This window comes from Equus caballus, chromosome 19, assembly GCF_041296265.1.
Source record: "Equus caballus isolate H_3958 breed thoroughbred chromosome 19, TB-T2T, whole genome shotgun sequence".
Classification (NCBI taxonomy): domain Eukaryota; kingdom Metazoa; phylum Chordata; class Mammalia; order Perissodactyla; family Equidae; genus Equus; species Equus caballus.
The window spans coordinates 869,019-896,924 of NC_091702.1; the positions used below are offsets into that span (position 1 = coordinate 869,019).

The 27,906-nt window shown below is 38.6% G+C and overlaps 2 protein-coding genes across 46 annotated transcripts in view; both read left to right on the forward strand.

Annotated features, from left to right (window-relative positions):
- LOC138919032 (ATP-binding cassette sub-family D member 2-like) overlaps window positions 1-27,906 on the forward strand; it is a 333,145-nt gene that overhangs the window by 248,380 nt on the left and 56,859 nt on the right. For 37 of the 45 annotated variants that reach the window (XM_070242944.1, XM_070242945.1, XM_070242959.1 and 34 more), the window contains one exon: window positions 917-1,021. The exons of the other annotated variants lie outside the window; for them this stretch is intronic. The gene's annotated coding sequence lies outside the window, so the exon portion shown is untranslated. The remainder of the gene's footprint in view (window positions 1-916; window positions 1,022-27,906) is intronic. 45 annotated transcript variants of the gene reach the window in all.
- Window positions 1-27,906, forward strand: part of LOC138919017 (heparan sulfate glucosamine 3-O-sulfotransferase 4-like) — a 98,556-nt gene that overhangs the window by 59,191 nt on the left and 11,459 nt on the right. The gene's annotated exons all lie outside the window — the stretch shown is intronic.

A 27,906-nucleotide genomic window follows, 5' to 3' on the forward strand; every position in this document is an offset into this window, starting at 1 on the left:
TGCTCCGTTTCTTCTTAGCGTGAGTGATGAGAGGGTCCTAGGAGGCAAGTGGGTGCATGCAGGCGAGCAGTTGTTCCATGGATTTATGGTTTATTCTCTGCTCGAGTCACTTTCCTGGCTGCTGCCGCTGTGAATGAGTTCCTCTGTGAGAGCAGCTCCTGGCGTCGCTGTGCCCACTGCTGCCTCCGGGCCTTTGCCGGACATGCCCTGCCTGTTACTGTAGGTCAGTCCAAGCCCTTCCCCTTCCATGTGGCCAAGCTGTAATACTAGTAATCGTGGTCCCGTTTGACATTCGTGTGGCACTTTACAGTTTATAAAGTAAGGTACGGTTTATAAAGCAGTGGGTCACACTGGTTCAGAGCACGGTCTTTGGAGCCAAACTGCCCGGGTTCAGATCTCAGTTTAGCCTTCACAGGCCAGATAATCGTGGGCCACCTACTCTCTCTCCCTCGGTTTCTGCATCAGTAAAGTGTGGGCAATCAGAGGGGCTCTTGTGGAGAGTAATTTGAGCTTATCCATGTAAATCAGAGGGTAAGCCCTAAACAAATGATTATTATTTTTATTTTATTATGTAAGTCATCCTAAAAGAAGGAGGAGAAGCAAAGAATTGGCATAGTGGTTTGTAATCTCAGCTCTGCCACTAGTCTGTGTGAGCTTGGGCAAGTTATCAGTGTTCTGTCATCTGTAAAATGGGGATGATGACAGTGCTCACTGCACAGGGTGGTTGTGAAGGTTAAATGAGATGTTGCCTGGTAAGTGTTGAGCACAGTCTCTGTGATGCAGTGAATGCCCAATGGCAATCGTTTTTAGCGGTAACTAGGCACCTTAGAAACATTTAACCACTACGTCAAGTGAGCTTGATTTGTGCGATATAATCCTAAAGGAACTTTATTTTTGTCTTCTGTTGTTTCTTCAGATTTACTCAGTGGGGCTGATTCTGTTGCTGCCTCTGGATGAAAATTCTGGAAGGCCCTACTGACTTTTTGGTACCTATTCAGTAACAGAAGGTCCTACAGCCCCTGTAAGTTGCAAAACTCAGTTGCACATCAGTAATTAACATATTCAGTCCAGTGCAATTGCTAAAGCTTTAAACGTGGTTTCTGGGCTTGCCACACACAGGGCAGCTTGCTGTCATGACAGGGAGGTGACCAGCTTCTGTCTCCTCCCTCATCTGCTGACCACAGTTTCTGCCTTCTCCAGCGCTGGAGAGGGGACAAGGGAGAGGAGAGGGGACATGAAAGTGTTTCCTTGACTGGACTGTCGTGAGCTGGTATCAGCACACTTCCTGGAATTGGCAGATGTTTCAAGCAGGCTCTTTTGCTCGTGGTTGCTTTTGGGGTTTCTTTGGAGATTCCCATACACATCGACATCCCTAATTGCTGGAGCTCTCTCACCAGCGATTCTCTTGATGACAGAAATTGCATCGCTGTTTCTGCACTATCACTTACAACTTCTTCTCAGCCCTTAGGAAAACGCGATTTCACTTCATCTCTTTCTGTTGAGATTCCGTTTTTCCTTCCAAGTTGTCCTCTTGGATAGAACCTTCTCTCTTACACATGGCTCACGTCTGGTTCACGGAAACATGAGCTTCCCACAAACTCATTTAATCTTCACCTGCCTTTGTGTGATGAGTGCTGTCATCGGCATTGACAGGGGCAGAATCTGAGACGTTGAGTGTACACGTAGCATATCCAACATCACACAGCTAGCAAGTGATGAAGTCATGACCTTAATCCAGGTCATCTGACCCCATAGCCGAGATTTTGACCACCCACGTTGTACTTTCAACTTAAAATTGAACATAATTGTTTTCCTTCACTGTCTGAGAAAAGATGTGTAAAAATTATGTACAATTCTCCTTCTTGTCTTTTGATTTTTGGGGAAGTTATGGGAATGAAAATGTTCTAGTCATGCTTATCTAGTGTTTTCTCCTTTCCTGCTTCTCCCTCCAGAAAAGTCTAACCGTACAGAAAAACAAAAACAAACTCAGCCACCAAATAGAAAGACCTCTGTCTTTTGCTGGTGTCCATTTGCTCAGCATCACAGAACTCAGCACATGTGCCCTTCCCACGAGCTGTCTCTCTGCCTCCCACCTTTTCTGTGTGTTTCATACCAATTCTCTCTAGCTCACGCTTAGATTTTCTCCACTGTTGGATCTTAACAATATAGTTTGGAATTCAATTTATAAGAAGAATATATTACACTTTACCAAGTTACACTGCATACCCTCTGAATCTGATTACTGACATCTCTGGGGTCTCAGGATTACTTCAGAGCAAACTTGATTAAACAGTGTTGGATTAGTTAAAGAGGGGTGCATCTACAGCTGCCTGGATAGCCCACTGTTCTTTAAGAAAAATATTGGATAGGGGCTGGCCCGGTCGCTCAGTGATTAAGTTCGCACGTTCTGCTTCTTGGTGGCCCAGGGTTCGCCGGTTCGGATCGCGGGTGCGGACATGGCACCGCTTGGCAAGCCATGCTGTGGTAGGCGTCCCACATATAAAGTAGAGGAAAATGGGCATGGATGTGAGCTCAGGGCCAGTCTTCCTCAGCAAAAAGAGGAGAATTGGCAGCAGTTAGCTCAGGGCTAATCTTCCTCAAAAACAAAAAAAGAAATATTGGATAATCCAATGCAGGCAAATCAGACATCAGCTTGTTTTGTTAATGTTCTGACCTCATTTAAAATTAATGAGATTTTATTAAATTAGAAGATCCAGATAAGTTAAAATAAAATTGATTCATATATTTTTGCAGAGTTGAGCGTACGAAATCAAACTTCCAGTCTTATTGGCTTACTAGTTTAAAAATACTTTTCATAGATTTTAGTTCTCTTGGGGTAATAGCTTGTCTGTTTCAATGGTATGGGGTGTCCTGTCAAATGCTTTCGTTGTAATCAGCATTTTCTTTCCCCACTTAACACAAAGAAAACCTAATCCACCCCTCATTTTGCTGCTTTCTTTGAAAAAAAGAGAAGGATTGGGAGCTATTTAGCCAATCTGCCTTGCTGCAATTTCTCATATCAGAGGAATCTCGTTCTTCTTTTTTTCCTTCATATTTTGTAGATTGCAAATATGTTTGAAGACGTCGTTATCAGTGAAAGGATTCTTTTCAGTTTTCCACTGTGTTTCTTTTCATCAATCTAATTCTCTCTTTAACTCAATGCTGCTTTTATTTATAGCTTGTGACTCCTCTTCCGAACCTTCTTCTACTTTCCAGAATGGTTGCATTTTTAAAGCTACGCCTGATTGCCCATATTTCCAGTTTTTGCAGTTAGAACCATGGGGATTTGGCTTCCCTGCCTTCTGTTTTAACATCAGCTCCATTCATGGCTGTTGTCCCTGAAAATCACATATCTGCTGTCTACCAGAAAATCAAGCCAATTCTTGTTTTTTTCTGCCTGTGGCGTAATGACAATTTCCTGCTTTCTAGACACTTGAGTCATTTTGACGCTCCAGCTACTCGTGGGGAGAAATTGGTTATACTGAAGGATAGGGCAAGGTGACAGTGAAAAATATAATTAATAAAGAATTCGTGGTAATTCAGATGCTGAGTTTACTTATTTTTTTACACTCAGAAGAAAGATATTTATGAGCATTGTTTTTGTTGTGGTAAAATATGTATAAGAAAATTTACCATTTTAACCATTTTTAAAGGTCCAATTCAGGGGCATTAAGTACATTCATAGTGTTGGGCAACCATCACCATTGTCTGTTTCCAGAACTTATATATGTCTCAGAGATTTTGAAGTACTTGGGTGACCAAATCTGTTAAACATTTTTAAAGCACTTTTTACGTCATTGTGTCATTTTATTTGTTCTTTAAGGTACATCTTTTCGTTTTTCTAATTTATATTTATTGAGTGTTCCTGCTAATCTGGGCACAGTTCTGGGCACAGAGGGCTATAGTGTTAACCAGAAAGACAGGAAGCTCGTAGCTCAGTGAATTGGCTGGAGTGATTTCCAGGTCTTCTTTAGCTAGTCAACATTTCTTCACCCGTATATGGATATGTTGTCCTTTTCAGAGCAGTCAGACCAATGTCCCTTTACTTCAGTCTTCACTTCAGGCTTCTTCTCAAACCCCATCCCAATATTATATTTGGACTTTCCCAATCCTACAAAGGACTTTCTATTCCTTCTCCTTTATAGATATGTACTTTGCGGTATTCTTTCATGGATGTTTAAATGGTATTATATTGTATGTATTTCGGAGCAATTTGCTTTCTTTTTTCCCAGTTTTATTAAGATATAATTGCCACGCAGCACTGTGTAAGTTCAAGGTGTACAGCGTACTGATTTGACTTACATATATTGTGAAATGATTACCACAAGAAAAAACTGTTTTTCTCCCTGTGATGAGAACTCTTGGAATCTGCTCTCTTAGCTACTTTCAGACCCAGCATCCAGCAGTGTTCGCTGTACTCATCATGCTGTACCTTACACCTGTAGTACTTTTTTATCTTATCCCCAGAAGTTTGTACCTTTTGATCATCTGCAATTTGCTTTTTTACACAGCAACATTGCTTGGAAATCAATGCATATTGTTGTATTTATGAGTCTCCAGCAAATGCTCGTTGAATCCTTAGCATGCGGCAGGAGCTGTGAGCTAGATGTCTTCACCTCTCTTTCGCGTGTAACCTTAACAACAGCCCGGGAACGAAGTGTGTTGGCACCATCCTCATTTTATATACAAGAAAACCGAGAATCAGGGTCTTCAGGTGTTTTGTTCAGGGTTGCACAGCTGGTTAAGTAGAGTCAGGATTTGAACTCAGCTTCCTGACCTCGGAGCATATACAATTACCATTCCACCAAGCTGCCTCTGCCTGGTCGTTAAGTCAGAAATTTCAGTCACTCACAAAGATTTTATTTGTAGTTAGTCCAAATAAATAGCCCCTTAATCATGCGGTCACACGTAAATACAACATTGCAAGTGTGGTGAGTGTTTCAAGAGAAGTGCGTTGCTCTGTGAGAGGGGTTGACCTTCACTGTCTCAGCTTCCCTGAGGAAATGGTAATGAGCTGAAATTTGAAGGATGAATAGAAGTAACCAGATGAAGAGGAAAGGAAGAGAATTCTGGGCAGAGGGAACAGCATGCACAGCAGTTGTGATCAGAGGGAGCACAGAGCTTTCAAAAACCTAACGTCCAGTGTGACTGAAGCACAGACAGGAAGAGAGGAAGTGGATGAGACAAATGGGGAGAGGTCGGGTCCTGGGCAGGCAGGGTTCAGGGCCTGTTTGCCATCTTGTGGGTTCTAGTCTTTATTCTTTATTCAAATGATTTCGAGCAAGAAGGGTGGCGTTTGCGTTTCTAAAATATCACTCAGCCATACTGAGCACAAATTGGACACAGACCAGAGTGAAGGTGGAGGCTGTTCAGTATTTGGCGAGCTGGCAGCTTGGACAAGGCTGGTGGTGATGGAGATGTAGAGAGTGACTTGATAGAATTGTATCAGCAGGATACAGCTGGACCAGTACAATTCTACTGCCAGAGGTACAATCAGCAGGTCTTGGCGTTGGGTTGAATTTGGCCAGGGAGGGAGGGAGGATGTGAATCAGTAACATCTCCTGGATTTCTGGCTTGAGCAGCTGAAATGGAAGGTGGCGATAGTCACTGAGCTGGGCAAGACTGGAAAATGGCCAAATATGGGGCGAAAGATCAGGAAGTTGGTATTACTGTGCAGAATGGAAGGTCGGGTAGCTGATTTCAGAAGGGCCCTCCGACTTTCTGGGCAGTGAGGCGGCTGAGAACACAGTCCCTGGCATCAGACGGCGGCTGGAGTCCCTGCTCTGAAACTTTCGGCAGCTTCCGCTCGCTCCTCTGGGCCTCAGTCTCCTCTCGGGTCCCAGGGATGTTATCAGCCCTGCCCTGATGTGCTGAGAGGATTTAGAGAAAACTGTGCACGAAGCACTCAGCCCAATCCTCCGCGCTTAGTAAGTACTCAATCTAGTTAGCTAGATCATTATCGTTATCACCATTGTTATTATTCTAAAATGATTTGTGACTAAAATATTGGAGGAGTTCGGAGTGACAGAGTAGATAACTCTTTATCTTTTCAGTTTATACCAATTAAACTTTCTTCTTGACTTAACAATGGACTCTCCAAACAATGAGATGTTGTTCCTCGTAGAGGACATTTTATTACAGGTAAATCACGCAAATGGTCGCCTTTGAATATATGTTGTACAAGAGCCACAATACATCATTGTAAAGGTCACCGGTGTCAGTTTTTAAATGAATTTTTCCCACTCTTAATAGTTCAGATCAAATTCTTGATTATATTGAGTTATCAAAAAAAAATCCCCTGTAATTTCAGAGGCTGGTGTCAGCCTCAAGAGTGACAGCCATGTGACTGTGCTGTGAGGGATGCTGTCAGCAGCATGAATGGGAAAATTACTTTTATGAACACCAGATTCTCATGGGAGGGCCCTGCCTCTGACATGTGTCAAGAAGGAGCTGCCAAATTATTCTCTTCCCAATACTTGCTAAATTGAAACCAATTCAAACATTGCCGGTTGAGGTTGAAACTTCTAGGCTATTAAAAATGTCACATAAAATGTGAGTGTACTTATTGGAAAAGGGTAATTCTCCTTCTAGAGATTGCATAGGTAAAGCTTTCTGATTTTCGGAACGTATAATGTAGTTTCACTAAATAAATATATGACGAAGCTTCAATGCCTTATCTCTATTTGAAAGAAATATCTTTTATAAGAAGAAAAATACTGGGTATTTGGAGAACAGATGTTAGCAACAGTCTAAGCGTTGCCCGTGGCTTAGATGGAAAACTAGAGGAATGTGTGTTCAAAATCAGAGGTGGGGACGTGGTCCTGCCTAGACCTTGTTCATCTTGCAGACGTGGTTGGCCTGCATGGGGATTAAAAAGACAGTCCCAGCTAGACACACTCAGTGGAGCTGAGTAGCAGCTGCCCACCTTGGACTGGCTTGTGCTCACTCTATTCTGTACTTTTCTGTCTTACCTGTCTGATCCCTGTAGGAATTTGAGTCTGTAACCTCTTCCCTAAGTCTATTCTTTTAAACCAGGGATATGCTGCCCCCAGAAGTCCATAGCACTGGGTGAGTGACGTGGGTAACTCAGAATAATACGGCACATCTTCTTGGAATGTTGGTTTTACATGACAATTTGGAGGAAATGTTTTCATGTTAAGACAAAATATTTTGGAATAGGTTAGCAAATTCACATGACATTCTGTTTTTGAAAAAGTAATAGATGAGATTTGAACATAACCTAGAGTTTGCAGTAGCCCAGTAGTCACTAGCTGGCCATGATCCCAGATGCAAAGGAGAATCTGAAAGTTTGGGGAAAGACAGTTTCTTCCAGGTTGGAAGCATACAACAAGCCCTCCTGACCAAAAGGAGGGTCTTCTGCTGTACAAACCCAAAGTAACTAATGATTACAAGGGCCTCTATGCAGTAAAAGCAGACCAGAATAGTGCTTTAATGGAATGAGTGTTTGAAACCTGGAAAAGAGAAAATGAAGCATCTTTCATTGAAGAGGAAAATTAGGAGGATCTAGTTATTTTAAACAAGCTGCTTAGTCTTTAATGTATGCTTTTTCCCCACCCCCACATAATGTATTCCTGAAAATCTGCCTGGAAAGTAGACAGACATATAGAGAATAAATGCACTTGTGTGTACTAAAGAAAGTTATATATGAGATTTCAAAGGAACATCAAGCTAGATAGTGGAAAGGCTTGACTCTTGAGTGTATTCTTCCTTCTCCTTGGTCCATGAAGGATGCTTAGTGGGAAAAGTTTGGAATGGGTTGCCTAAGTCATGGACTTAAAGCTGGAAGTGGTCTTGGAAATTTTAACAGCCAGGACTCTTGGCTGCAAGTGACAGAAACCCAAGTCACTGCCTCAAGCAAAACAAGGAATTATTGGCTTGCAAAATTGGAAAGTTCAAGATTGGATATGACTATATTCAAGTTCTCAAAAATATGTCATCACAAGTCAATCTCTGTGAAGGATCTCTTTATCCCCCGTCTTTCTCTCTTTCTATCCATGTATCATTTATGTATTGTCTGTCTGTAGCTCCGTCTATAATCTGTTTTCTCTTTTTTTATCTATCATCATCATTTCTACTTTTCTCTGTTTCTTCTTTATTCTCAGGCAGAGACCTACAGTGCGATAACGATGCCGAGGATTGTATTCACGAGTTAGTTATCAATCTCAATGGCAAAGTTTGCTGTTCTTGTCACATCATTCTACCAAAAAGCTGTGCTAAAATCGTTGGTTCTGTTTGGGTTCCATGCTCATTCTTAATCAGTCGATGATGTGGCCAGGAAATGGAATAATCTGATTGGCTGGGCCTGGGTCACGTGGGCTTGGGGGTCAGTTCCACCTGAAATTCCTAGTCATGAGCGTTTCTTACCGGAAGAAATTGAAGTGACAGCTACAAAAGATCTTATTTAGTTCTGATTTCTCACCTTACTCATAAAAGAACTCAGGTCCAAACAGATTTTTTTTTTTTATTGTTTCATGAAAAGATAATAATGAGTAGAACTAGATTTTTTAAAGTGATTTTTTAATGGAAATATAACACATACAGGAATGTGCACAAATCCTAACTGTACAGCATGATGAGTTGTCATAAAGTGAATATACTCATGTAACCACCACCTAGATCAAGAAATAGAATACTACCCAGAAGGCCCTCTCTTGTGTCCCTCACCATCACTACCATCCAACCACTAGGCCTATCTGGACTTCTATCACCACAGATTAATTTTGCCCATTTGAACGTTACATATATGGTGTCATAAAGTGTATAGTTTTTGTGTCTGGTTTCATCAGCCCCACATTGTTTGTGAGATCCATCCATGTTGTGGTTCATTCTTTTTCATCACTATGGGGTATTCCATTGTATGAGTCTGCTGAAAATAATGTATCTATTTTACTATTGATGAATGTTTAGAATGATTCTGCGTTTTGTTTATTATAAACAGTACTACCATGAGCATCCTTGAACCTTCCTTTGGTGGGGGCATATATTTTGTGTTGAGTATATTCCAAATAGTAGAATTCCTTTGTCATAATGTCAAGTTAACTTACAATTTGGGTGATAATTATAAACAGTTTTCTAAAACTTGCCACTGACAATTTTAATTCCCACAGCAGTGTTTGAGAGTTCGAGATACTCCACATCTTCATCAGCACTTGGTATTGTCAGTTGTTTTAATTTTTAGCTTTTTTGGTGGTTGTGATGTAACTTATTGTGGTTTTAGTTAGCATTTTTCTGATGACTAACAGGACTGAGCACTGTTTCATGTGCTAATTGAACACTTGCCTATACTCTTTTGTGAGGTGCATCTTCAAGGTTTTGGCCCATTGGTTTTAATGGTTTGCTTTTTTTTCTTATTGATTTATGGGCATTCTTTATATTTGCTGGATAAAAGTCCTTTGTTGTATATATGTTGTAAAAGTATCTTCAACCCGTCTGAGACAGGCCTTTTTGCTCTCTTCATGTTGTCTTTGTAAAGAGGAATTCTTGGTTTTCATAGAGCCTAGTTTATCAGTATCGTTCATTATAGTAAGTGATTTTTTCACCCTGCTTAAAAATTAAGACTTCATCTCAGGGTCTTGAAGATATTCTAAGTCTTGTTCTTAAAAGATTAGTATTAAATTTTTCAAACTTAGATCTACAATCTATATGAGATTGATGTTTTTGGTAAGACGTGCAGTAGAGGTAAAGATTCGTTCTTTTTCTTCTCCTTTTTTCTGATGGGGTGTCCAAATGACACAGAACCATTTGTTAAAAAGTCCACTCCCCTCTGCCCCCACTGCAATGTAGTGTCACTTTAGTCACAAATAAGTGACTGTATCTTTGTGGGTCTATTTCTGTGCTCTCTATTCTGTTTTGCTGGCCTATATGTCTATCTTTGAGCCAATTTCACACGATTTTGGCTCTTGTAGCTTTGTAATAACTCTTGATATCTGAAAGTCTAAACCCTTCAGGCTTGTTCTTTTTCTTCATGATTGTCTTGTCTTGTCTGGGCCCTCTGTGTTTCCGTATATATTTTAGAATCGTCATCTCAATTTCTGCAAAAATAATTTATTGGAGTTTGGTTGCAATTACATCAAAACTATAGCCTAAGTTGTGGGACAGTTGGCATTTTTATTTAATTGCTCTTTTAACCTATGAATGTGGTATATCCTTCCATTTATTAAGGTGTCAGTTTATCTCAATAATGTTTTCTAGTTTTCTGGTCTTGAACATCTTTTCTTAGATGTAGTCCTTAGTATCTGATAATTTTGCAAATGGTGTGTTTTAAAATTTTTTATTTTCTAATCATCTATTACTAGTATATAGAAATACAATAGATTTTTTTTAGATATTGTCCAAATGCACTTTCATCCTTAGTCATTTGACTGTATATTCTTTTGGGTTTTATGTATGTATAAGCCAGTGCGCTGTGAATAATGGCAGTTTTATTTCTTCCTTTCTAATCCTCTTATTTCATTTTGGTGTCTTATGGAAGTTTAGCTCCGATATATTCTTGGATAACGGTAGAAATAGCATCTTTGTCTTGTTCTTTATTTCAGAGGGGAGACATTCAACATTTCACATTTAATTATGATAATTGCTCCAGGGTTTTTAGGTTGCTCTTTGTCAGATAAAGGAAATATCATTTTATCAAAATTTGCTTATAAATGATCATGAATGGGTATTGTGTCTTATCAAATGACTTTTATACGTCTGTTGGTACGATGCTTTCCTCTTTTTTTCTGTTAATATGGGGAGTTATGTTAGTTTTTCAAAAAAAATATTGAGATATATTATTATATTAATTGACAAGATATCTTTGGTAATTTTTATTTGGCATATTCACGTCCATGTTTATTAGAGAGAGTGTGCTGTAATTTTCCTTTCTTGTATAGTCATGTCAGATTTGGGTTGTTGTTTAAGGTAATGCTGGCCTCACCGAACAGGTTGGGAAATGTTGCTGCTGTTGTTTTCTCTGTTTATTCTCAGGAAGGTTTTGGGTAAGACTAGTGTTAATTGTAACTTGAATGTTGGAAGAATTCACTGGTAATGCTCTCAGGGCCTGGAGATTTCTGTGTTTGGAAATTTTTATTTGCATTTAACTTTCCTAACTGTTATAGAGTTATTCAGGTTTACCACTTCTTCTACCAATTTTCTAAATTATGTTTTTCTAGGAATTTTTCCATTAATGTGAATTTTCAAATGTGTTGGCCTAAATTTGTTCCTAATTTCTTACACTGTTTTTCAAATGTTGGTAGGATTTGTAATGATGTTGCTCCTTTCACTCTTGATATTGTGATTTATGCTGTTTCTCTTTTTTCTTGACCATCTTGCTGGGTGTTTATCAATTTTGTATGTCTTTTCAAAGAACCAACTTCTACTTCTTTGATTTTCTCTATTTTCATATTAAATTTGTCCTTACGTTTATTATTTCTTTCCTTCTCCTTTTTTGGTTTATTTGGCTCTTTTCTTAAGTTCGTGCATTAGATTAGTAGATAATTGTTTTCAGCTTTTCTTCTTTTCTAATAGATGCATTTAAGGTTATAAATTTCCCTCTAATTACAACTTTAGCTATATTCTACCAATTGTATTTCTTTTTTTTGTTTGTTTTGCTTGAGGAAGATTGTCCCTCAGCTAACATCTGTGCCAATCTTTCTCTATTTTGTATGTGGGACATGCAGCGCGGCTAATGAGCGGCATGTAGGTCTGCACGAAGGATCCAAACTCGTAAACCCTGGGCCACCGGAGTGGAGTGCGTGAACTAAACCACCATGCCACTGGGCTGGCCCCTACCGATTGTATTTTTATTAATATTCAGAAGAAAATATTTTCTAACTTCCATGTTAATATGTTCTTCCACTCATGGTTATTAACAATTATATTGCTTAGCTTCTGAACATTTTTGATTTCCTAGTTTTTCTTTCATTATTGATTTGTTGCAGAATTGTAAGGTAGTTGAATGATGTACTCGGAATGATATTTGCTGGAACTTACTTTATGATCCAGAATATGATAAATTTTAATAAACATCCAGATACCCTTGAAAACTTTGTGTGTTATGTCATTGCTAAGTGTAGCATTCTATATATTTCAACTAGGTAAATACTGCTAATCATGTTAAGCTTAAAAAAAATTCTTTCTGGTATTTTGCTCTGCTTTTTGTACCAGTTGCTGAGAGTTACTGGGAGAGTTTGTTAAAGTTTTCTTTTATGTGTGTGCAATTGCTTATTTTTTTTTTTAGTTATATCCTTTTTTGCTTTATATATTTGATGTTATGCTATTAGTTGCAGACAAATTTAGAATGTTTATATTTTTCGGGAAGATTGACCATTTTAGTAGCATAAAAGGTTCTTTATCTTTAGCTACGTGCCTTGCCTGAAAGTCTGCCTTGCCTTGTATCAGTATAGCTGCATCAGCTTTCTCTGATTTAGAGTATGCAGCACGTAACTTTTTCCAGCCCTTTCCTGTCAACCTTTATTTGTTCTATTAAAGGCATGTCACTTATAAGATCAGTATATCATTTTTCATTTTAATTCAGTCTGTTACTTTAAGTTGATGCGATTAGACTATTTATATTTAATTTAATTGCTAATATGTTGCAATTTTATATAACTATTTATTTTTTATCTTCCTACTGTTTTGTATTCCTCCCTCCCTCCCCGTTTGCTTTCTTTTTGGTTCGTTCAACATATTTTAAAATATTCTATTTCCCCCCTCTATTAGTTGGTACATGACCGTTTAGGAGTTCCGTAGGGCTTAAAGCATAAGTCTTTGAACTGTTACAGCCTCATAGTGACCTGTTCACAACTAATGCTAGGAATAAAGAACATTGTAACTTCTACCCTTTCTAGCCTTTTGTGTTATCGTTATCATGCATTTTAATTCTACAAATATTTTATACACCATAAAATATTATACTTTTTTGTACAATGTTGCATTAAATTCATTCTCATATTTAAACGTTATTTATTCCTTTCTGCTTCTCCTGTTTCTGTTGGGATCATTTTCCTCCTTCCTGAGTAATTCCTTGGCACAGGTCTGCTGGCAATTAATTCTCTTAAGTTTTGTCTCTTTGGTGGAAATGGTTTTATTTCGCCTTCACAAGTGAAGAATGTTTTCTCTGACTGGAGAATTTTAGGTTGGTGGTTATTTTCTTTCTCTGCTTTAAAGACGCCATTGCATTGTGTCCTAGCTTCTACTTGTTTTATTGAAAAATCAGCTGCTAGTCTAATTTTTGCTCCTTTGAATATATGTATCTTTTCCCCCTTTGGATGCTTTGAAAATTTTCTGTTTCTTTCATTTTCAATAGTTTCTATATGAGTGAGTTAGGTGTAATTTTCTTCGTATGTATCCATCCTGGGAGTTGTATCACACACCTTGATGTCATTCACTAGATTTAGAAAATTCTGAGCTGTTATCTATTCAGATATTGATCCGATCCCATTCTCCCTAGTTTTCTCTTGTAGGACTCAGAATTCCAATATTATAAACCTTTTCCCAGGGTTTCATACATCTTGTTCATGCTGTTCTCTGAACTTTTGGGATTTTTTAACTTTTTGTGTTTCAGTCTGGGTATTTCCATCTGTCCATCCGTCTTCCTGCTCTCTTCATCTTTGTCCAGTCTGCTGGACTGGATAACCTATCTACTGAGTTCTTAATTTCAGTTATTGTGGTGTTCAGTTCTAGACTTTCAATTTTATTCTTTTTTATACATTTCAGTTATTTGGTCAAATTCTTGAACGTCTCATCTCTTTTATTGAGCATTTTAATCAAAGTTTAAAATTTGAGTCTCATAACCCTAGTAACTGAGTCACTTGTGGGTCTCTTATTTACTGTTTCTTTCTTTTCCCGTTGATAACTACTTTTTGATTTTCCTGGCAATTTTGATTGGATGTTGGACATTATGGACGTCAACTTGTGGAGGCTCTGGCCGGTGCTCTTGCTTTCCGGTGAGAATTCACCCTTTTCTATGGCAGGCAGCAGGGGACCGATCATCTCACACCATCATGGATAGAGCTGACTTGAGGTTGTATTGCATTCTTTGTAAGGCTCAGTCTCCCTTTTGTCCGCCTTCATTCCTAGCCTCTCACCGTCTAGGTGTGCCAACTTAGAGCCCATGGCATTTCCTAGAAGGCTTCCCCTTGGCGGGTCTTCAGATCTAACTAAGTGTTGTCCCTCCAGCACCGTGAGACTGTCAAAACTCTTCGTGTTTTTGAATCCATTTTGTTTGGCTTCTTAGCCTCTGGCCTGTGAGACTTCATAGATAAATGCCTCAAGAGGAAAACTGATGCAGAGTAAGTCTCACTTCTCTGTTCTTTCCTTCTGTCTCTGATCTTTCCTCCTAAAGTTCTGGCTAAGCTGGCAGCCCTGAACCCCCATTTATATTACCCTCAGCCCCATGCAATGGCCTATATCTCTGCTGGTTTGTGTCCCTTGTATGGACTGCCCCTGTCTCTCCTTTCAGCTTCTTGACCTGTGCCAATAATTGACAAATGTCCTGTGGAAAATATCAGCATGCAGAAAATTGGGCTCACCTCAGTGAGCTTTCCTTTCTAGGGTCTGGATTTTAAATTCTGGCTGCCACGGAAACTCTCTGATGCTTTCAAACAGATGAATTTTGCCGTGCTGTTGGCTTTTATCATTGCTCTTGGTGGGAGTGTTGGTCTGCTACAAGCTACTCCACTTTAGAAGAATCTAGAGGCTCAGAGTTTGATATTCTACTCAGATTTCCTGCCTGGGGCCTAATAGTGCTTGTCAATATCTGTTCGTTGTTGCCATTGAGCAACCAATTATGGCCTTGCCAAGATGAATGATTATCAAGGACACTTTTTTAGCATTTGGAGTTTATGGTTATTGTTCCCATCTATTAACACCTTCTGTAATCATTGCACCCTATAAGATGGGAATCACGATCCTCGTTCTGTAAATGAGGGAACAGATCTTTCAGGGGTGATGAAGCGGATCGCTCAAGATCACACAGGAAAAACTGCCATTGTTTGGACTCAAACAGAAACCATTAGACAATAAGTTTTTCTACTTCATCCATGTTACTTTTCCTGAAAGAAGTTTCTAGATATGGAAGAATTTCCAAGTATTTTAATTTATTTATCCTTTTATTTATTTATTTATTTACTTATTTATCCTTAATCACAAGTAATATGACAGGTAGGTACTTGGACTCTTATGGTCAGAGACCTGCATTCACATTCAAAATCTTCCATTGAATGCTGATAAGACCCTTTTTAAGTTACCTTTTTAATCTTCTATTTTCTCACCTTAAAAGTACGGATAATAAATTGTACCTTGTTCTCAGGTATGTTAAGAATGGCAAAAGAATGAATGCGCGTGAAGAGCTTAGAACACCTCATGCCGTCCAGCAGGAGTTCATGTTAGCCCTCATATTTAATTATAACATTCTTGTTGTGCTGTTGCTATTGTTGTGTCTGACGCCTCTTGACCATTGCCAGCACTCCCTGTATTTCCATTTCCTTCCAAGGCTTCCCGTGTAATATTCAAGTGATGAGTTTGCAGAGATCCAAAAGCACTGCTCATAAACCATTCAGACAGCAGATGCTTACATTTTATTGCCAGGGACATCTCTGCTTTGTCTTCAGTCGGTAGAACCGTGAGTAACAGTCGGAATCCTGGGTTCTTGGAAAACAATGTTACTCGAACTGTAAGTTTCTTTACCCAAGCAAGCCTTGAGAAATCAAGAGCCTTTGAGGATATTGACTGGAGCAAGGGATTTCCTGTTGTGTCATCTTTTGGCTGCTGTCTGAAGGCGCACTTCATTCTCTGCTGGTGAAGCTGTCCATTGCTTCTCATATCCTGTCATCATAGAAGTGGCAGAGGCTGTGTGACATCCCGGAAGAAAGGAGTGTTTTGACATAAGTATGCGGTGAGCTTGGGGTGGAAGGAGGGGGCAAAGAAGTCAGCCTGCTACTCCACTCCACAGAGGGGCAATTCCGAGAAGGAAGATGCACCCAGGCTGGCTTTTCTCTCTCTGGGAATGCAGAGAGCGGTCACAGAGCTGCTAGGAGGCCGTGATTCATAGTGTTGAGTGGGCCTCCGAGTGTGAAAGCCAGGATACAGGCATGTATCAGTGAGTATACTAAGATGTGTTGCGGGAACACTTAACCCCAAAGTCTCTGGCTTACAACCACAAAGGTCTATTTCTCACATTTCATGTCCGTTTTGGGTCAGCTGTAATTATGCTACACAACTGATTTTCTCTGGGATCCAGGCTAATAGAGCTGCATTAACGTATCTGGTACATGAATGGTTTTATGGCAGAGAAAAAGGAGAACATAGCCGAATACCATAAACATACAGTGACTCTTAAAGCTTTTGATTAGAAATGTTTGCTTGAAACTTTCATGTTTCTTTCATTGGCCAAAAGAAGTCACAAGGACAATCTTGATGTCCTTGTGGGTGGAGAAAAATAATCCTTCTCTAGGGAGAGGCAGTGAACATTTGGAACAATACTGTAATCTACCACAAGGATGAGTTCATCCATAAAGAAAGGGGTTGGATGCCCAAGGATGGGTTGTTGAAGCAATCTGAATATCCAGCGCCAGCGGCTGGGAAGTGCTGAGCTATAGAAGGCTTTACAGCACCCTAGCCTTTCAGACGTTTGTCTCCCGTCCTCTCTTGGAGCCTGCAATCCCGTTATGAGATATTCTGACCCGGAGACCTTTCCTCATCAGGAATGCCCACCTGCCTGCTCTGGCAGCACTTCCCTGGACGTTGAGCATAGCACAGATATTACATGTGTGATCCCTCTAAGGAGCTTTCTTGAAGATCCCAGGTATGCAGTCTCTTTGGTGGTGTGTCTGAAGCAAGAAGGTCCTGTGCAATTTGAGTACCCCAAGTGTTGGGGTCTCTTCAGTGAGGAAAAGCCACATTTGCATGTTTGTGGAGCAGACTGGAACTGTAAGCTACAATTTCCCTGAGCCCTCCTTTTCCTTTGGTCGCTGCCGTCTTGAAGTGGAATGATGGGTGTTGTGAGTGGTTTCCATGCCACCTGCACTCAAATTCTCATTGTTACCTTCAAGTGCCATTTCTTTTCAAAGCTCCATGCCTTTCAAACATTCTCTACTGGCTGGATTTTGTAGGGCTTGCCCTCACAGTGAGCTCTTACTCATTCTTTTTTGTTAATAGACGAAAAATATGTCCCCAATGAAATATTTATCATTTATATAGCACAAGTCATAGATCTTTAGAGACAAAAGATAAGCCAATGGAAAACAAAATTTGTTACCTTTAATTTCAGGACCCAGAGATAGCTATTGTTTGTGTTTTAGTGTCTAACTTTGCCGACCTTTCTCTATGAACCATCACCAGCAATTTGAATGATATCATGTGCATGGTGATTAGCAGTGTGGAGGCTGGAGACAGCCTGGGATCCATCATAAGCTGGCCCCACTGCTCATAACTTGATGGTCTTGGGCGAGTTATTGAAATTCTCCAAATGTGTTTCCTCATCTGTAAAATGGTAATTTTACTTTTCATATGATTGTTAGGATCCTGTGAACTATTTCTTAAAATGTTCCTAGAATGCTGCCTAACACACATACTAAGTGCTTGATGTTGATAGCTATATTTTTCTTGATAATCTATTAATATATTTCTATATCAGTAAATCTACATTCATACCATCCTTTTTAATGAAATGATTATATTACAATAGCAGTGTATATAACATAATTCTTTGAATCAGTTTTCTATTGTAGAATATTTAAGATGCTTTTTTCGTTTTTAACTATTATCGGAAAAAAACTATGTCCTCAAATATTTATCTGGGAGAAATCCCTAGAATTTGGATTACTGAGACAAATAAATGGCCAGTTTTAGACCTTTTGCTATAAATTTCCAGTGCTCTCTCTATAATATTTGCCGGAAGTCTCTGAGTCTGCTACACTTGACTCCATTCAATTCTATTATTTTTCTTAATGCTGTTTATTTGATAAGTGGAAAAAGTTGTCAAATTTTAATACAAATGTCTTTTAATTCTAGTCAAATTGAATGTTTAAAACATACCTTTGTTAGGGCTTTTTTTGCCTTTTTATGGAGGTGGCATCACCCCCTTAAATCTTTTGTCCATTTTTCTATTGGCCCGTCACTTTCTCTCCCTCCCTTTTTCCCTCCTTCCTTCCACTCCTCTCCCTCTTTCTCTTTCCCTCTTTCTCTCTCTGATGGAAATAACTTTCCTTTTCTAATTTCAAGTGCAGTACATGTCAGCTGGAATATAGATATATATCAAAGAGAAAATGATATTTCCCATGAAACTATACCCTGAGACAACTTTATTTGCAGTGTCGTGTCTATCTTCCAAGATTTATCAGTGGTTCTCAGACTTCAGTGTGCATTAGAATGTCTTAGAGGGCTTGTTAAAACACAGATTTCTGAGTCCCATACCTAAAGTTTATGATTCAGTAGGTTTGGTCTGAGGCCTGGGAATTTGCCTTTCAGACAACTTCCCCGGTAATGCTGATGCTGCCGGTCTGGGGACCACAGATTGAGAACCATGCTTATATATGCACACGGACAAGATATACATACTGCTCGGTGACTTGCTGTCTTTTGCAAAATTTATCGCAGACATTATTCACGTGGTTCTGACCCACACTGGTATGCAGCAGAGTGTGTATTATTCCACTGTGTGGATGTACCTTATTTATTTGATATCAAAGGCATTTAAATTGTTGCAGCTTTTTTGTTATTACGATAACAGTACATCCTGTTTGTCTGAGTAGTGTATTTCTGCAGGCTTTTCTGTAAGACAATTTCCTAGAAGCCGAATTGTTGGTAAATGGGCATGCACATATAAAATTTGACACATTTCATTGCTCTCCAGAAAGATCCTACTAAAATTTACTTCTGCTTACCGGTGTAAGAGTCTCAGTTTCCTTACACTCTGGTCAAAGACAGAGTGTGATCTGACTTTGCCAGTCGGAGGAGAGACAGATTGTATTTCACTCCTTGTAATACAGTTTCTTTTGTTATTTGTGATGTTACGCATTTTAAATATTGACCATTAACATTTCTCGTTAGGACATCATCTTTGCCCATTTTTCATTCTTATTGTTTCATAGAGGCTAGTTATTTAATGATAAATATTCAGCCTTTATAATACAGGTTGCAAATATTTTCCAATTTATCAAATACTTTTATTTACCTTTTTTGATGTGGAGGAAAAATTAATTCACCTTATATTTTATGTAAGATGTATTATATATTTTCTTTCATGTTACTTTCCTTCTTGATTTTATGTTTAGAAAGCCTTTTCCAATCTGATATCATTTGTTTATTCATTTATTCAACAATTATTTTTGCTTACTACTATGTACTAGAAGCTTTCCAAGGCACTGGGTATAAACAGCTAAAAATCCTGTCCTCATGAATCTTGCATTTTGGTATGAAGAGACAGACAGTAAGCAAAATAATAAAGAATTGATATAGGGGCCGGCCCTGTGGCTGAGTGGTTAAATTCATGCACTCCCCTTTGGTGACCGGGGGTTTGCAGTTCAGATGCTGGGCATGGACCTACACACGTCTCATCAAGCCATGCTGTGGCAGCATCCCACGTAGAAGAACTAGAATGACTTGCAACTACGATATACAACTGTGTACTGGGACTTTGGGGAGAAAAAAAAAAAAGAAGATTGGCAACAGATGTTAGCTCAGGGCCAATCTTCCTCACCAAAAAAAAAAAAAAGAATTGATATAATATTTTAGAAGCTGATGATGCTATGGAGAAAAAAGCAGGGGAGGATGATATGAATATTTGCTTAGATTTTCTTCAGTTTGTTTTTATAATTTCATTTTTCAATTTTTAATTTTACATTCATTTACAAATTATCTTGGGGTAAGGCCTGAGGTGTGGTTTAAACCTGTCTTTTATCTAAATTTATTTATTGAATATATTGTTCTTTCTCTATCTGAAATATCAACTTTAGGGTCCACTCAGTACTTACAGATTTGGGTCTATTTTCTTTCCTTTTTATTCTGTTTCATTGACCCACCTCTGTTATGGTCTCAGGAAGAAGTTTTTTTTTGTTCCTTTATGTATATTGTATTCTCTAATATTGCAACTTCTCCCTTCTTTTCACTCTTTTTCAGTCCTCTTTGGGCTATTCTGATCTGCTTATACTTGCTGATGAATTTTACAATCATATTGTCAAGTTTCAAATAAAATCACTTTGGGATTGTAGTTAATAATGTTAAATTTGTAGATTAATTTTAACATCTTAAAATTGATACAGTATCGTCCCTCTAAGAACTTGGCTTGTATAACAGTGCATTCTGTTATCTTTATATTCTCCATCAAAGGATTAATATTTTTCATTTGGGTGGTGTGCGTTTCTCTGTAAAGCTATTTCAAGATGTTTTATATTTTTGTTGTTATTGTGAAAATTGCATACTATGCTTTTTAACTGGATATTAGTGCCATGTAAGGAAGCTAGTGGATTTTAAATTATATGTGAAATAATTTAATATGTAATATTAATTACATATGTATTCCACACACACACACACACACACACACACAGATATGGCCTGGACTGCCTACTGAACAATTTTAATAAAGTTGCAGTGGAATCTCTTGGACTTCTAAGTAGTATTGTGTGATCCACGAATAATGGATAGATGCCTCTGCCTTTCCAATTTTTATACAGTATTGCTGCATCTTCTATTTTCTCATTGCCAACCATTTCCAGAATGCTGCTAAGTAAAAGCTGAGACAATTTCCATTTCTTGTTCTTGGCTTTAATGAGAATCCCTCCATTGTCTCATCGGTAAATATGATGGAGCCCACATTTCTCGAACACTTAACATTTTCCAGGGCGTGCCTTGTGCTAGGCGCTGGAGGTCAGGAGCGTTTTATGTGTAGATGTTCTCAGCACTCACTTCTTGTCCTTTTATGACATGCCCTCCCTACAAGCAAGGTTTTTAAAAAATTTGTTAATTCACTCCTTATTTTACTAAGTGTTCTTACAGACTTTTTTTTCCATGAAAGGTAAGTGAGGACTTCATTTCCTTGGTCCTTTTCTGTCAGAGAATTTCTTTTTTGCTGCTTTCACAAAGGGTTTCCAACCTGCCTGAAGAGACAGTGCCTGGTTCCAGCTGTTTTTCATCAGAACTGCATACTTTGTTTCATTGTCTCTGGCATCTAATGCTGCGATGGAGGAGATTGCCAACAATTTAATTTCTGTTTCTTTGCGTTTGACCTGGAACCCCGCCCCTCGGGTGGAACTAAAGTATCAAGATGTATCTAAATGTTGCTGTATTTTTTCACTTTTTTTCTGTGGTAATAAATGAGCCCTTCCATTTTGTCTCTTTTAGTATGTTTTCAGTTTCTCTTTCTCTCTCTCTCCCCGTCTCTTCCTCCTCTCTCTTTCTCCCTCCCTCCTCCTCTCTCTCACCCTCCCTTCCCTCTCTCTTTCGTTGTCTTCTTCTCTCTCTCTGTCCCCCTCCGTCTCCCTCTTTCACCCTCTTTCTGTCCTCCAGAGAGGCTCACTAGCCTCTGGGTGTGAATATGTTTGAAGTGAGGTAATCCTGGGGCTGGCTCGGTGGCATAGTGATTAAGTTTGTGTGTTCTGCTTCAGAGGCCTGGGGTTCACCGGTTTGGATCCTGGGTGCAGACCTACACACCACTCATCAAGCCATGCTGTGGCGGTGCCCACATCGGGGAACTAGAAGGACTTACAAGTAGGATATACCACTGGAGCTTTGGGGAGGAAGAAAAAGAGGAAGATTGGCAACAGATGTTAGTTCAGGGCCAATCTTCCTCACCAAAAAGCATACCTTAAAAAAAAATTGGAAAAAAAGTGATAATCCTAGTTGTGGTCATTTAGTTTATATTTCATTCGTTGTATGTTTTCAGGGTTTCCAGTTTGTATTGTCCATCACCATCATCAACATAGCTAGAGGAGCCATTATAAAAGTAGTTTCTAATTAGCTTTATCTTTTTTTTCTTTTTTTTTTTTACATTCAGAAAGAGCTTCTTCAATTTGTTTTGCTCAACAAGGTGTTGAAATTTCCTATATTGTCAGTTCAGCTCTTTACCACCTTTTGTGTTTTAATTCTGTAAATCATTCTTTCTTTTCTTGAATTAATTCCTTAACTTGGTCAGCTTCCTCTTTTTTTCCCTCAGTAAATTGCCTTATTATTTCCTCTTACTTTACAGGGTCTGTGTTTCTGTGATTTCCTTGAGAGTGAAAAGCAGATGGTATCTAAAATTTCCCCGAGCAGTTTTTCTTGAAATACGATCCTCCGCTCTTGTCTGTTGGGTTCTGTTTAAATCCTCCTTCACGGTTACACATCTTTTTCACAAGCCTCTTGTGGTGGTGGAGGTGGTGTTTGTTCTTTTTAAATTTGTCGTTGAATGTGGACAGCCATATTCCAGCTTATTGTTTGCCCCAAAATTGCACAGCATTTTTCGAGGATGTTGCTGTGTTTACCCATGTGCCATTGGGATCCTTATCTGCGATCTAGTAAGATTGTTGTACGATGAAGTGAGATAATGTGTTTCAGGAGCTGAATCCATTGGCTAATGCTTGTTACTATTATTGTTATTACAATATTTTCTCAAGTTGGAGAGGAGGATGACCAAGGTTGGTCTCAAAAGGTCAAGGAGACCACAGCCTTGGGTGGGATGTGAAGGAGCTTTGGAGACCAAGGCAGTCCTGTCAGCAACTTCTCCACGCTTGCTAAAACTCCATGCCCGTGTCTGTTTGGTTGCTTGGTGGCAAAGTGGTGTGACTGAATCAGGCTCCCTTCTTGATGCTACTGGCTACTCATCAGGGCTGCGCTCTCCCTCAGCTTCCTATCTTTTGCGTCTCTAAGAGAGTCCTTATGGGATGCTGTTTGATTTCCCTCAGATTACATCTTGCTGTCAATACTCTCCAGAAAGGAAGTTGTCTGGTAATTCATTTCAGTGTCCTTACATCTGCAGCGTACGTCACCTATGTTTGTCAAAGTATTGACAAGTAGATGGCACCCTTCTGTAGATTCAGTGCTAGGGTGAAGTGCCCGTTTCATTTGTTCTCTGCTTGGTTCCTCTGTGTGTGAGTGCATGTGTGCATGTGTGTGTGTGTGTGTGTCCCCACATCAGAGATAGAACATTAGTCCAATTCTCACACCTCCATTTTCCCACAAGTCTTCTACTCATATAGTGCCAGCTCAGTTGTCAGTGTTCAATCCACTGAATCTCCGTGTCAATGGCACACACATGTACTGTGAGAGTTATCACAATCAGCTTTAATTATTCCTTTAAATTATTGTTCCCGGGGCTGGCCCCGTGGCCGAGTGGTTAAGTTCGTGCGCTCCACTGCGGTGGTCCAGGGTTTTGCTGGTTCAGATCCTGGCCGTGGACATGGCACCGCTCATCAAGCCATGCTGAGGCGGCATCCCACGTGCCACAACTAGAGGGACCTGCAACTAAGATATACAGCTATGTACTGGGGGGGATTTGGGGAGATAAAGCAGAAAAAAAAAATTGCTCTCTTCAGTAGACCATGAGCATTCATAGAGACTGCCCTTACTCATTTTTTTAAAGTTGAACTTTTTATTTTGAAATAATGTAAGTTCACAGACAATAGTAAGAAATAATACAGAGAGGGTCCACCTGTCCCTTATGCCGTTTGCCCGATGGTAGCATGGTAATACCTCACAGAACTACAGTACAGATCCCAACTAGGATATTGACATTGATGAAATCCACTGACCTTTTTCAGTTTTCCCCACTTTTACTTGTACTCATTTGTGTGCATGAATGTGTCTGTAGGTTGTGCGTGTTGTGTGCACATGCGTATTTACTTCTGTGCAATTTTATCACATGCATAGGTGTGTGAGTCCTCTACCACAGGCAGGATACAGAAGCATTTCCATCACCACAAGGATTCCTCATGTGACCTTTTATAGCCACACCCGTATTCCTCCCAACAGTAACCCCCACAATCCCTAGATCCTGGGAACTACTAATCTGCTCTCCATTTTTATAATTCTGTCATTTCGAGAATGTTATATAAATGGAATCATGCTGTATGCTACCTTTTGAGGTTGGCTTTTTGCACTCAAGGTAATTCCCTGGACATTCATCCAAGTTGTTACGTGTGTCAGTAGTTTATTCCTTTTTGTTGCTGAGCAGTATTCCATGGTATGACTGTAGCCCAACTTAACTGTTCATCTGTCGAAAGACTTCTGAGCTGTTTCTAGTTTTGCTTATTAGGAAAAAAGCTGCTACGAACATTAGTATGCAGGTTTTTGTGTGAACGTAAGTTTCCATTTCGCCAGGCTAAATGCCCAAGAGTGCAGTTGCTAGATCATATGACAGTTTCACGTTTAGTTTTATAAGAAACTGTCAAACTGTTTTCCAGAGTGGTGGTACCATTTTACATTCCCACCAGTGATGTGTGAGTGATTCAGGTTCTCTGCATCCTCGCCAGCGTTGGAGTTGTCACTGTTTTTAATTTTAGCCTTTCAGCCAGGTATATGGTGATACCTCATTGTGGCTTTAATTGGCATTTCCCTAATGGCTAATGATGTCGATTATCTTTTCATGTGTTCATTTGCTATTTGTATATCTTCTTCAGTGAAATATCTGTTCATGTCTTGTTTATATTGTCCAGTTGGATTGTTTGATTTTTAACATTGGGTTTTGAGAGTTCCTTATTTACTCCAGATATTAGTCCTTTGTGGGCTATGTGATCTGCACATATTTTATTCCAGTTTGCAGCTTGTGTTTTTATCTTCTTACTAGGACCTTTTGCAGAGCAAAAGTTTTTAATTTTAATGAGGTAAAGTTTATCAAAATTTCCTTGTATGAATCTTGCTATTGGTGTCAAGTCTAAGGAATTCTTTGTCTAGCCAGGATCTCAAAGATTTTCTCTTGTTTTTATTCTAAAAATGTTATAATTTTACATTTAAGCTCATAACTTGTTTTGTTATCTTTCCTATAAGGTTTGAGGTTTTGTTCTATGTTCATTTTTCTTCCTGTGCAAATTGTCCAATTGCATCATTTGTTGAAAAGGCTGCCTTTCCTGCATTGAATTGCTTTTGCACTTTTGTCTGAAATCACTTGGGCATATTTGTGTGGATCTATTTTTGAGTTCTCCATTCTGTTCCATTGATCTGTGTTTCTTTTCCTCCATCAGAGCCACACTGTCTTGATTACTGTAGCTATACAGTAAGCCTTAAAGTGAGCGATTCCTCTCACTTTGTTTTTCTTTTTCAAGATTATTTTAAATATTCTAGGGCCTGTACCTTGCTGTATAAATTTTGGAATACATTTGTCTATTTCTACAAAAACCTTGTGTGGATTTTGATAGGAATTCGTTAAATCTATAGATCAACTTCGGGAAATTTGACATCTTTACTATGTTGAGTCTTTCAATTCCTGAACATGATATGTCTCTCCATTTATTTAGATCTTCTTTGATTACTTTTATTTGCATTTCGTAATTTTCAGCATACAAATATTGTACTTGTCTTGTTAAATTTACAACTTTTATTTGCAGCGGTTGTAAATGATACTGTGTTTTTAATTTTCATTTATGCATATTCATTGTTAGTATGAACGTGCTGTTGGTTTTTGTGTGTTGATCTTGTATCCTGTCACCTTGATGAGCACACTTATTCCTTCTAGAAGGTTTGGAGGAATAGATTCCTTGGGATTTTTGTCAACAACCATGTTATTTGCAAATGGGGTAGTTTCACTTCTCCTTTCCAGGCTGTGTAGTTTTATTATGGTTTTCTTTGCCTTAATGCAGTGGCTAAAACTTCCAGTATTATGTTGAATAAGAATGTTGAGAGTGGACCTCCTTGCCTTGTTTCTGATATTAGTGAGAAAATGTATAGTCTTTCACCATCAAGTATGATGATCTTTATCAAGTTGATTTAGTTCCCCTCTATTCCTAACTTGCTGAGAGTTTTTATCATGAATGGTGTTGGATTTTGTCAAATGGTTTTGCTGCATCGGTTTTTTCTTCTTTAGCCTTTCGATACGGTGAATTACATTGATTGATTTTTGAGTTGGCCTTGCACACCTGAAATAAATCCCAGTTGGTCATGGTATGTAATTCTTTTCATACATTGTTGAATTTGCTAATATTTTCTTAAGGATTTTGCATCACAGTTCATGACAGATATTGATCTGTATTTTCCTTCTTTACATTGTCTTTGTGCTTTTTTTTAAACAGGATCATACAGGCCTCATAAAATTATTTGAGAAGGGGTTCCTCCTCTTTTATTTTGGAGAAGAGATTGTATGTAGTTGGTGTTTATTCTTCTTTAAAACGTTTGGTAAAATTCTGCAGCAAAACCATCTGTGTCCAGAGATTTTCTCTTTTGGGAGTGTTACAATCAGGAATTCAACTTCTTTAATAGTTATAGGGGTGTTCAAACTTTCTGTTTCATCTTCCTTGAGTTTTGATAGTGTGTGATTTTTGAGAAATTGTCCATTTCTTCTAAGTTGTTGAATTTATGAGCATAAAGTTGTTCATGGTAATTTCTTGTTATATTTTTTCGTTTTTTCTTTTCTTTTTTTTGTTTTTTTGAGAAAGATCAGCCCTGAGCTAACATCTGCCTGCAGTCCTCCTCTTTTTGCTGAGGAAGACTGGCCCTGAGCTAACATCCATGCCCAGCTTCCTCTATTTTATATGTGGGATGCCTGCCACAGCATGGCTTGACAAGTGGTGCGTAGGTCTGCACCTGGGATCCGAACCGGTTAACCCCGGCCACCAAAGTGGAACGTGTGAACCTAACGCTGTGCCACCAGACTGGCCCCTCTTGTTATCTTTTTAATAGCTCCAAGATCTGTAGTGATATCTCCTATTTCATTTCCGATATTGATGACTTGTGTCCTCTCTTTTTTATTTTTGTCAGTTTTTCTTGAGTTTTAGCTATTTTACTGATTTTTTTCAAACAACCAGTTTTTTCTTTCATTGATTTCTCTATTGTTTTCCTATTTTCAATTTCATTGATTTCTGCCTTTATTATTGCTTACCTATGCTTTCTTTGGGTTTATTTTGTTCTTTTTCTAGTTTCTTGAGGTAGGAATTTAGCTTATTAGTTTGAGATCTTTCTTCTTTTCTAAAGTTATCATTTAATGCTATAAATTTCCCTGTTTGTACTGCTTTAGCTGCATTACACGTATCTTGATATGTTTTATTTTCATTTTCATTTAGTTCTGTATATTTTTCTTTCTTTTGAGACTTCCTCTTGGACCCATAAATTATTCAGAACTGTGTTATTCAATTTCCAAATGTTTAGAGGTTTTTCCTGTTGTCTGTTAATGCTTTTTAGTTTGGTGTCATTGTGATCAGAGAAAATAGTTTGTTTGATTCCAGTTCTTTTAAGTTTATTGAGATTTATTTTATGTCCCAGGGTATTAGCTATCTTGGTGGATATTCTATGGTGCTTGAAAAAATGTATAGTCTGCTGTTGTAGGGTGGAATTTTATGTATATGTCATCTGAATCCTATTGGCTGATTGTATTTAGACCTTCTGTATCTTTTCTGATTTCCTGTAGTGGTTCTATCATTTTCTGAGAATGAAGTGTAAATGTTCCCAATTCTATCTGCAGATTTGTCTATTTCTCCTTTTATCACTATCAGTTTTTGCTTAATGTTTTTCAGGCTCTGTTGTTTGATAAGAAACACATTTAGAATCATTCTCTTACTCATTTTTATATTTCTAATACAGGGCCCAGCATATAATATCTGCTTTCAATAAATATTCCCTGAATTACTTAGCAAGTTAAAATTAAATAAGTACGTAGGTGAAAGATAGAAAATATTTCATTTTCTCAAGCTGCAATTCCCCCCCCCCCGGTTGTATAAATTATGCATCATATAGTGTTCAATTAAATCTTATTATTTCCTCATTTATGTTTATTAGTGTTGATTC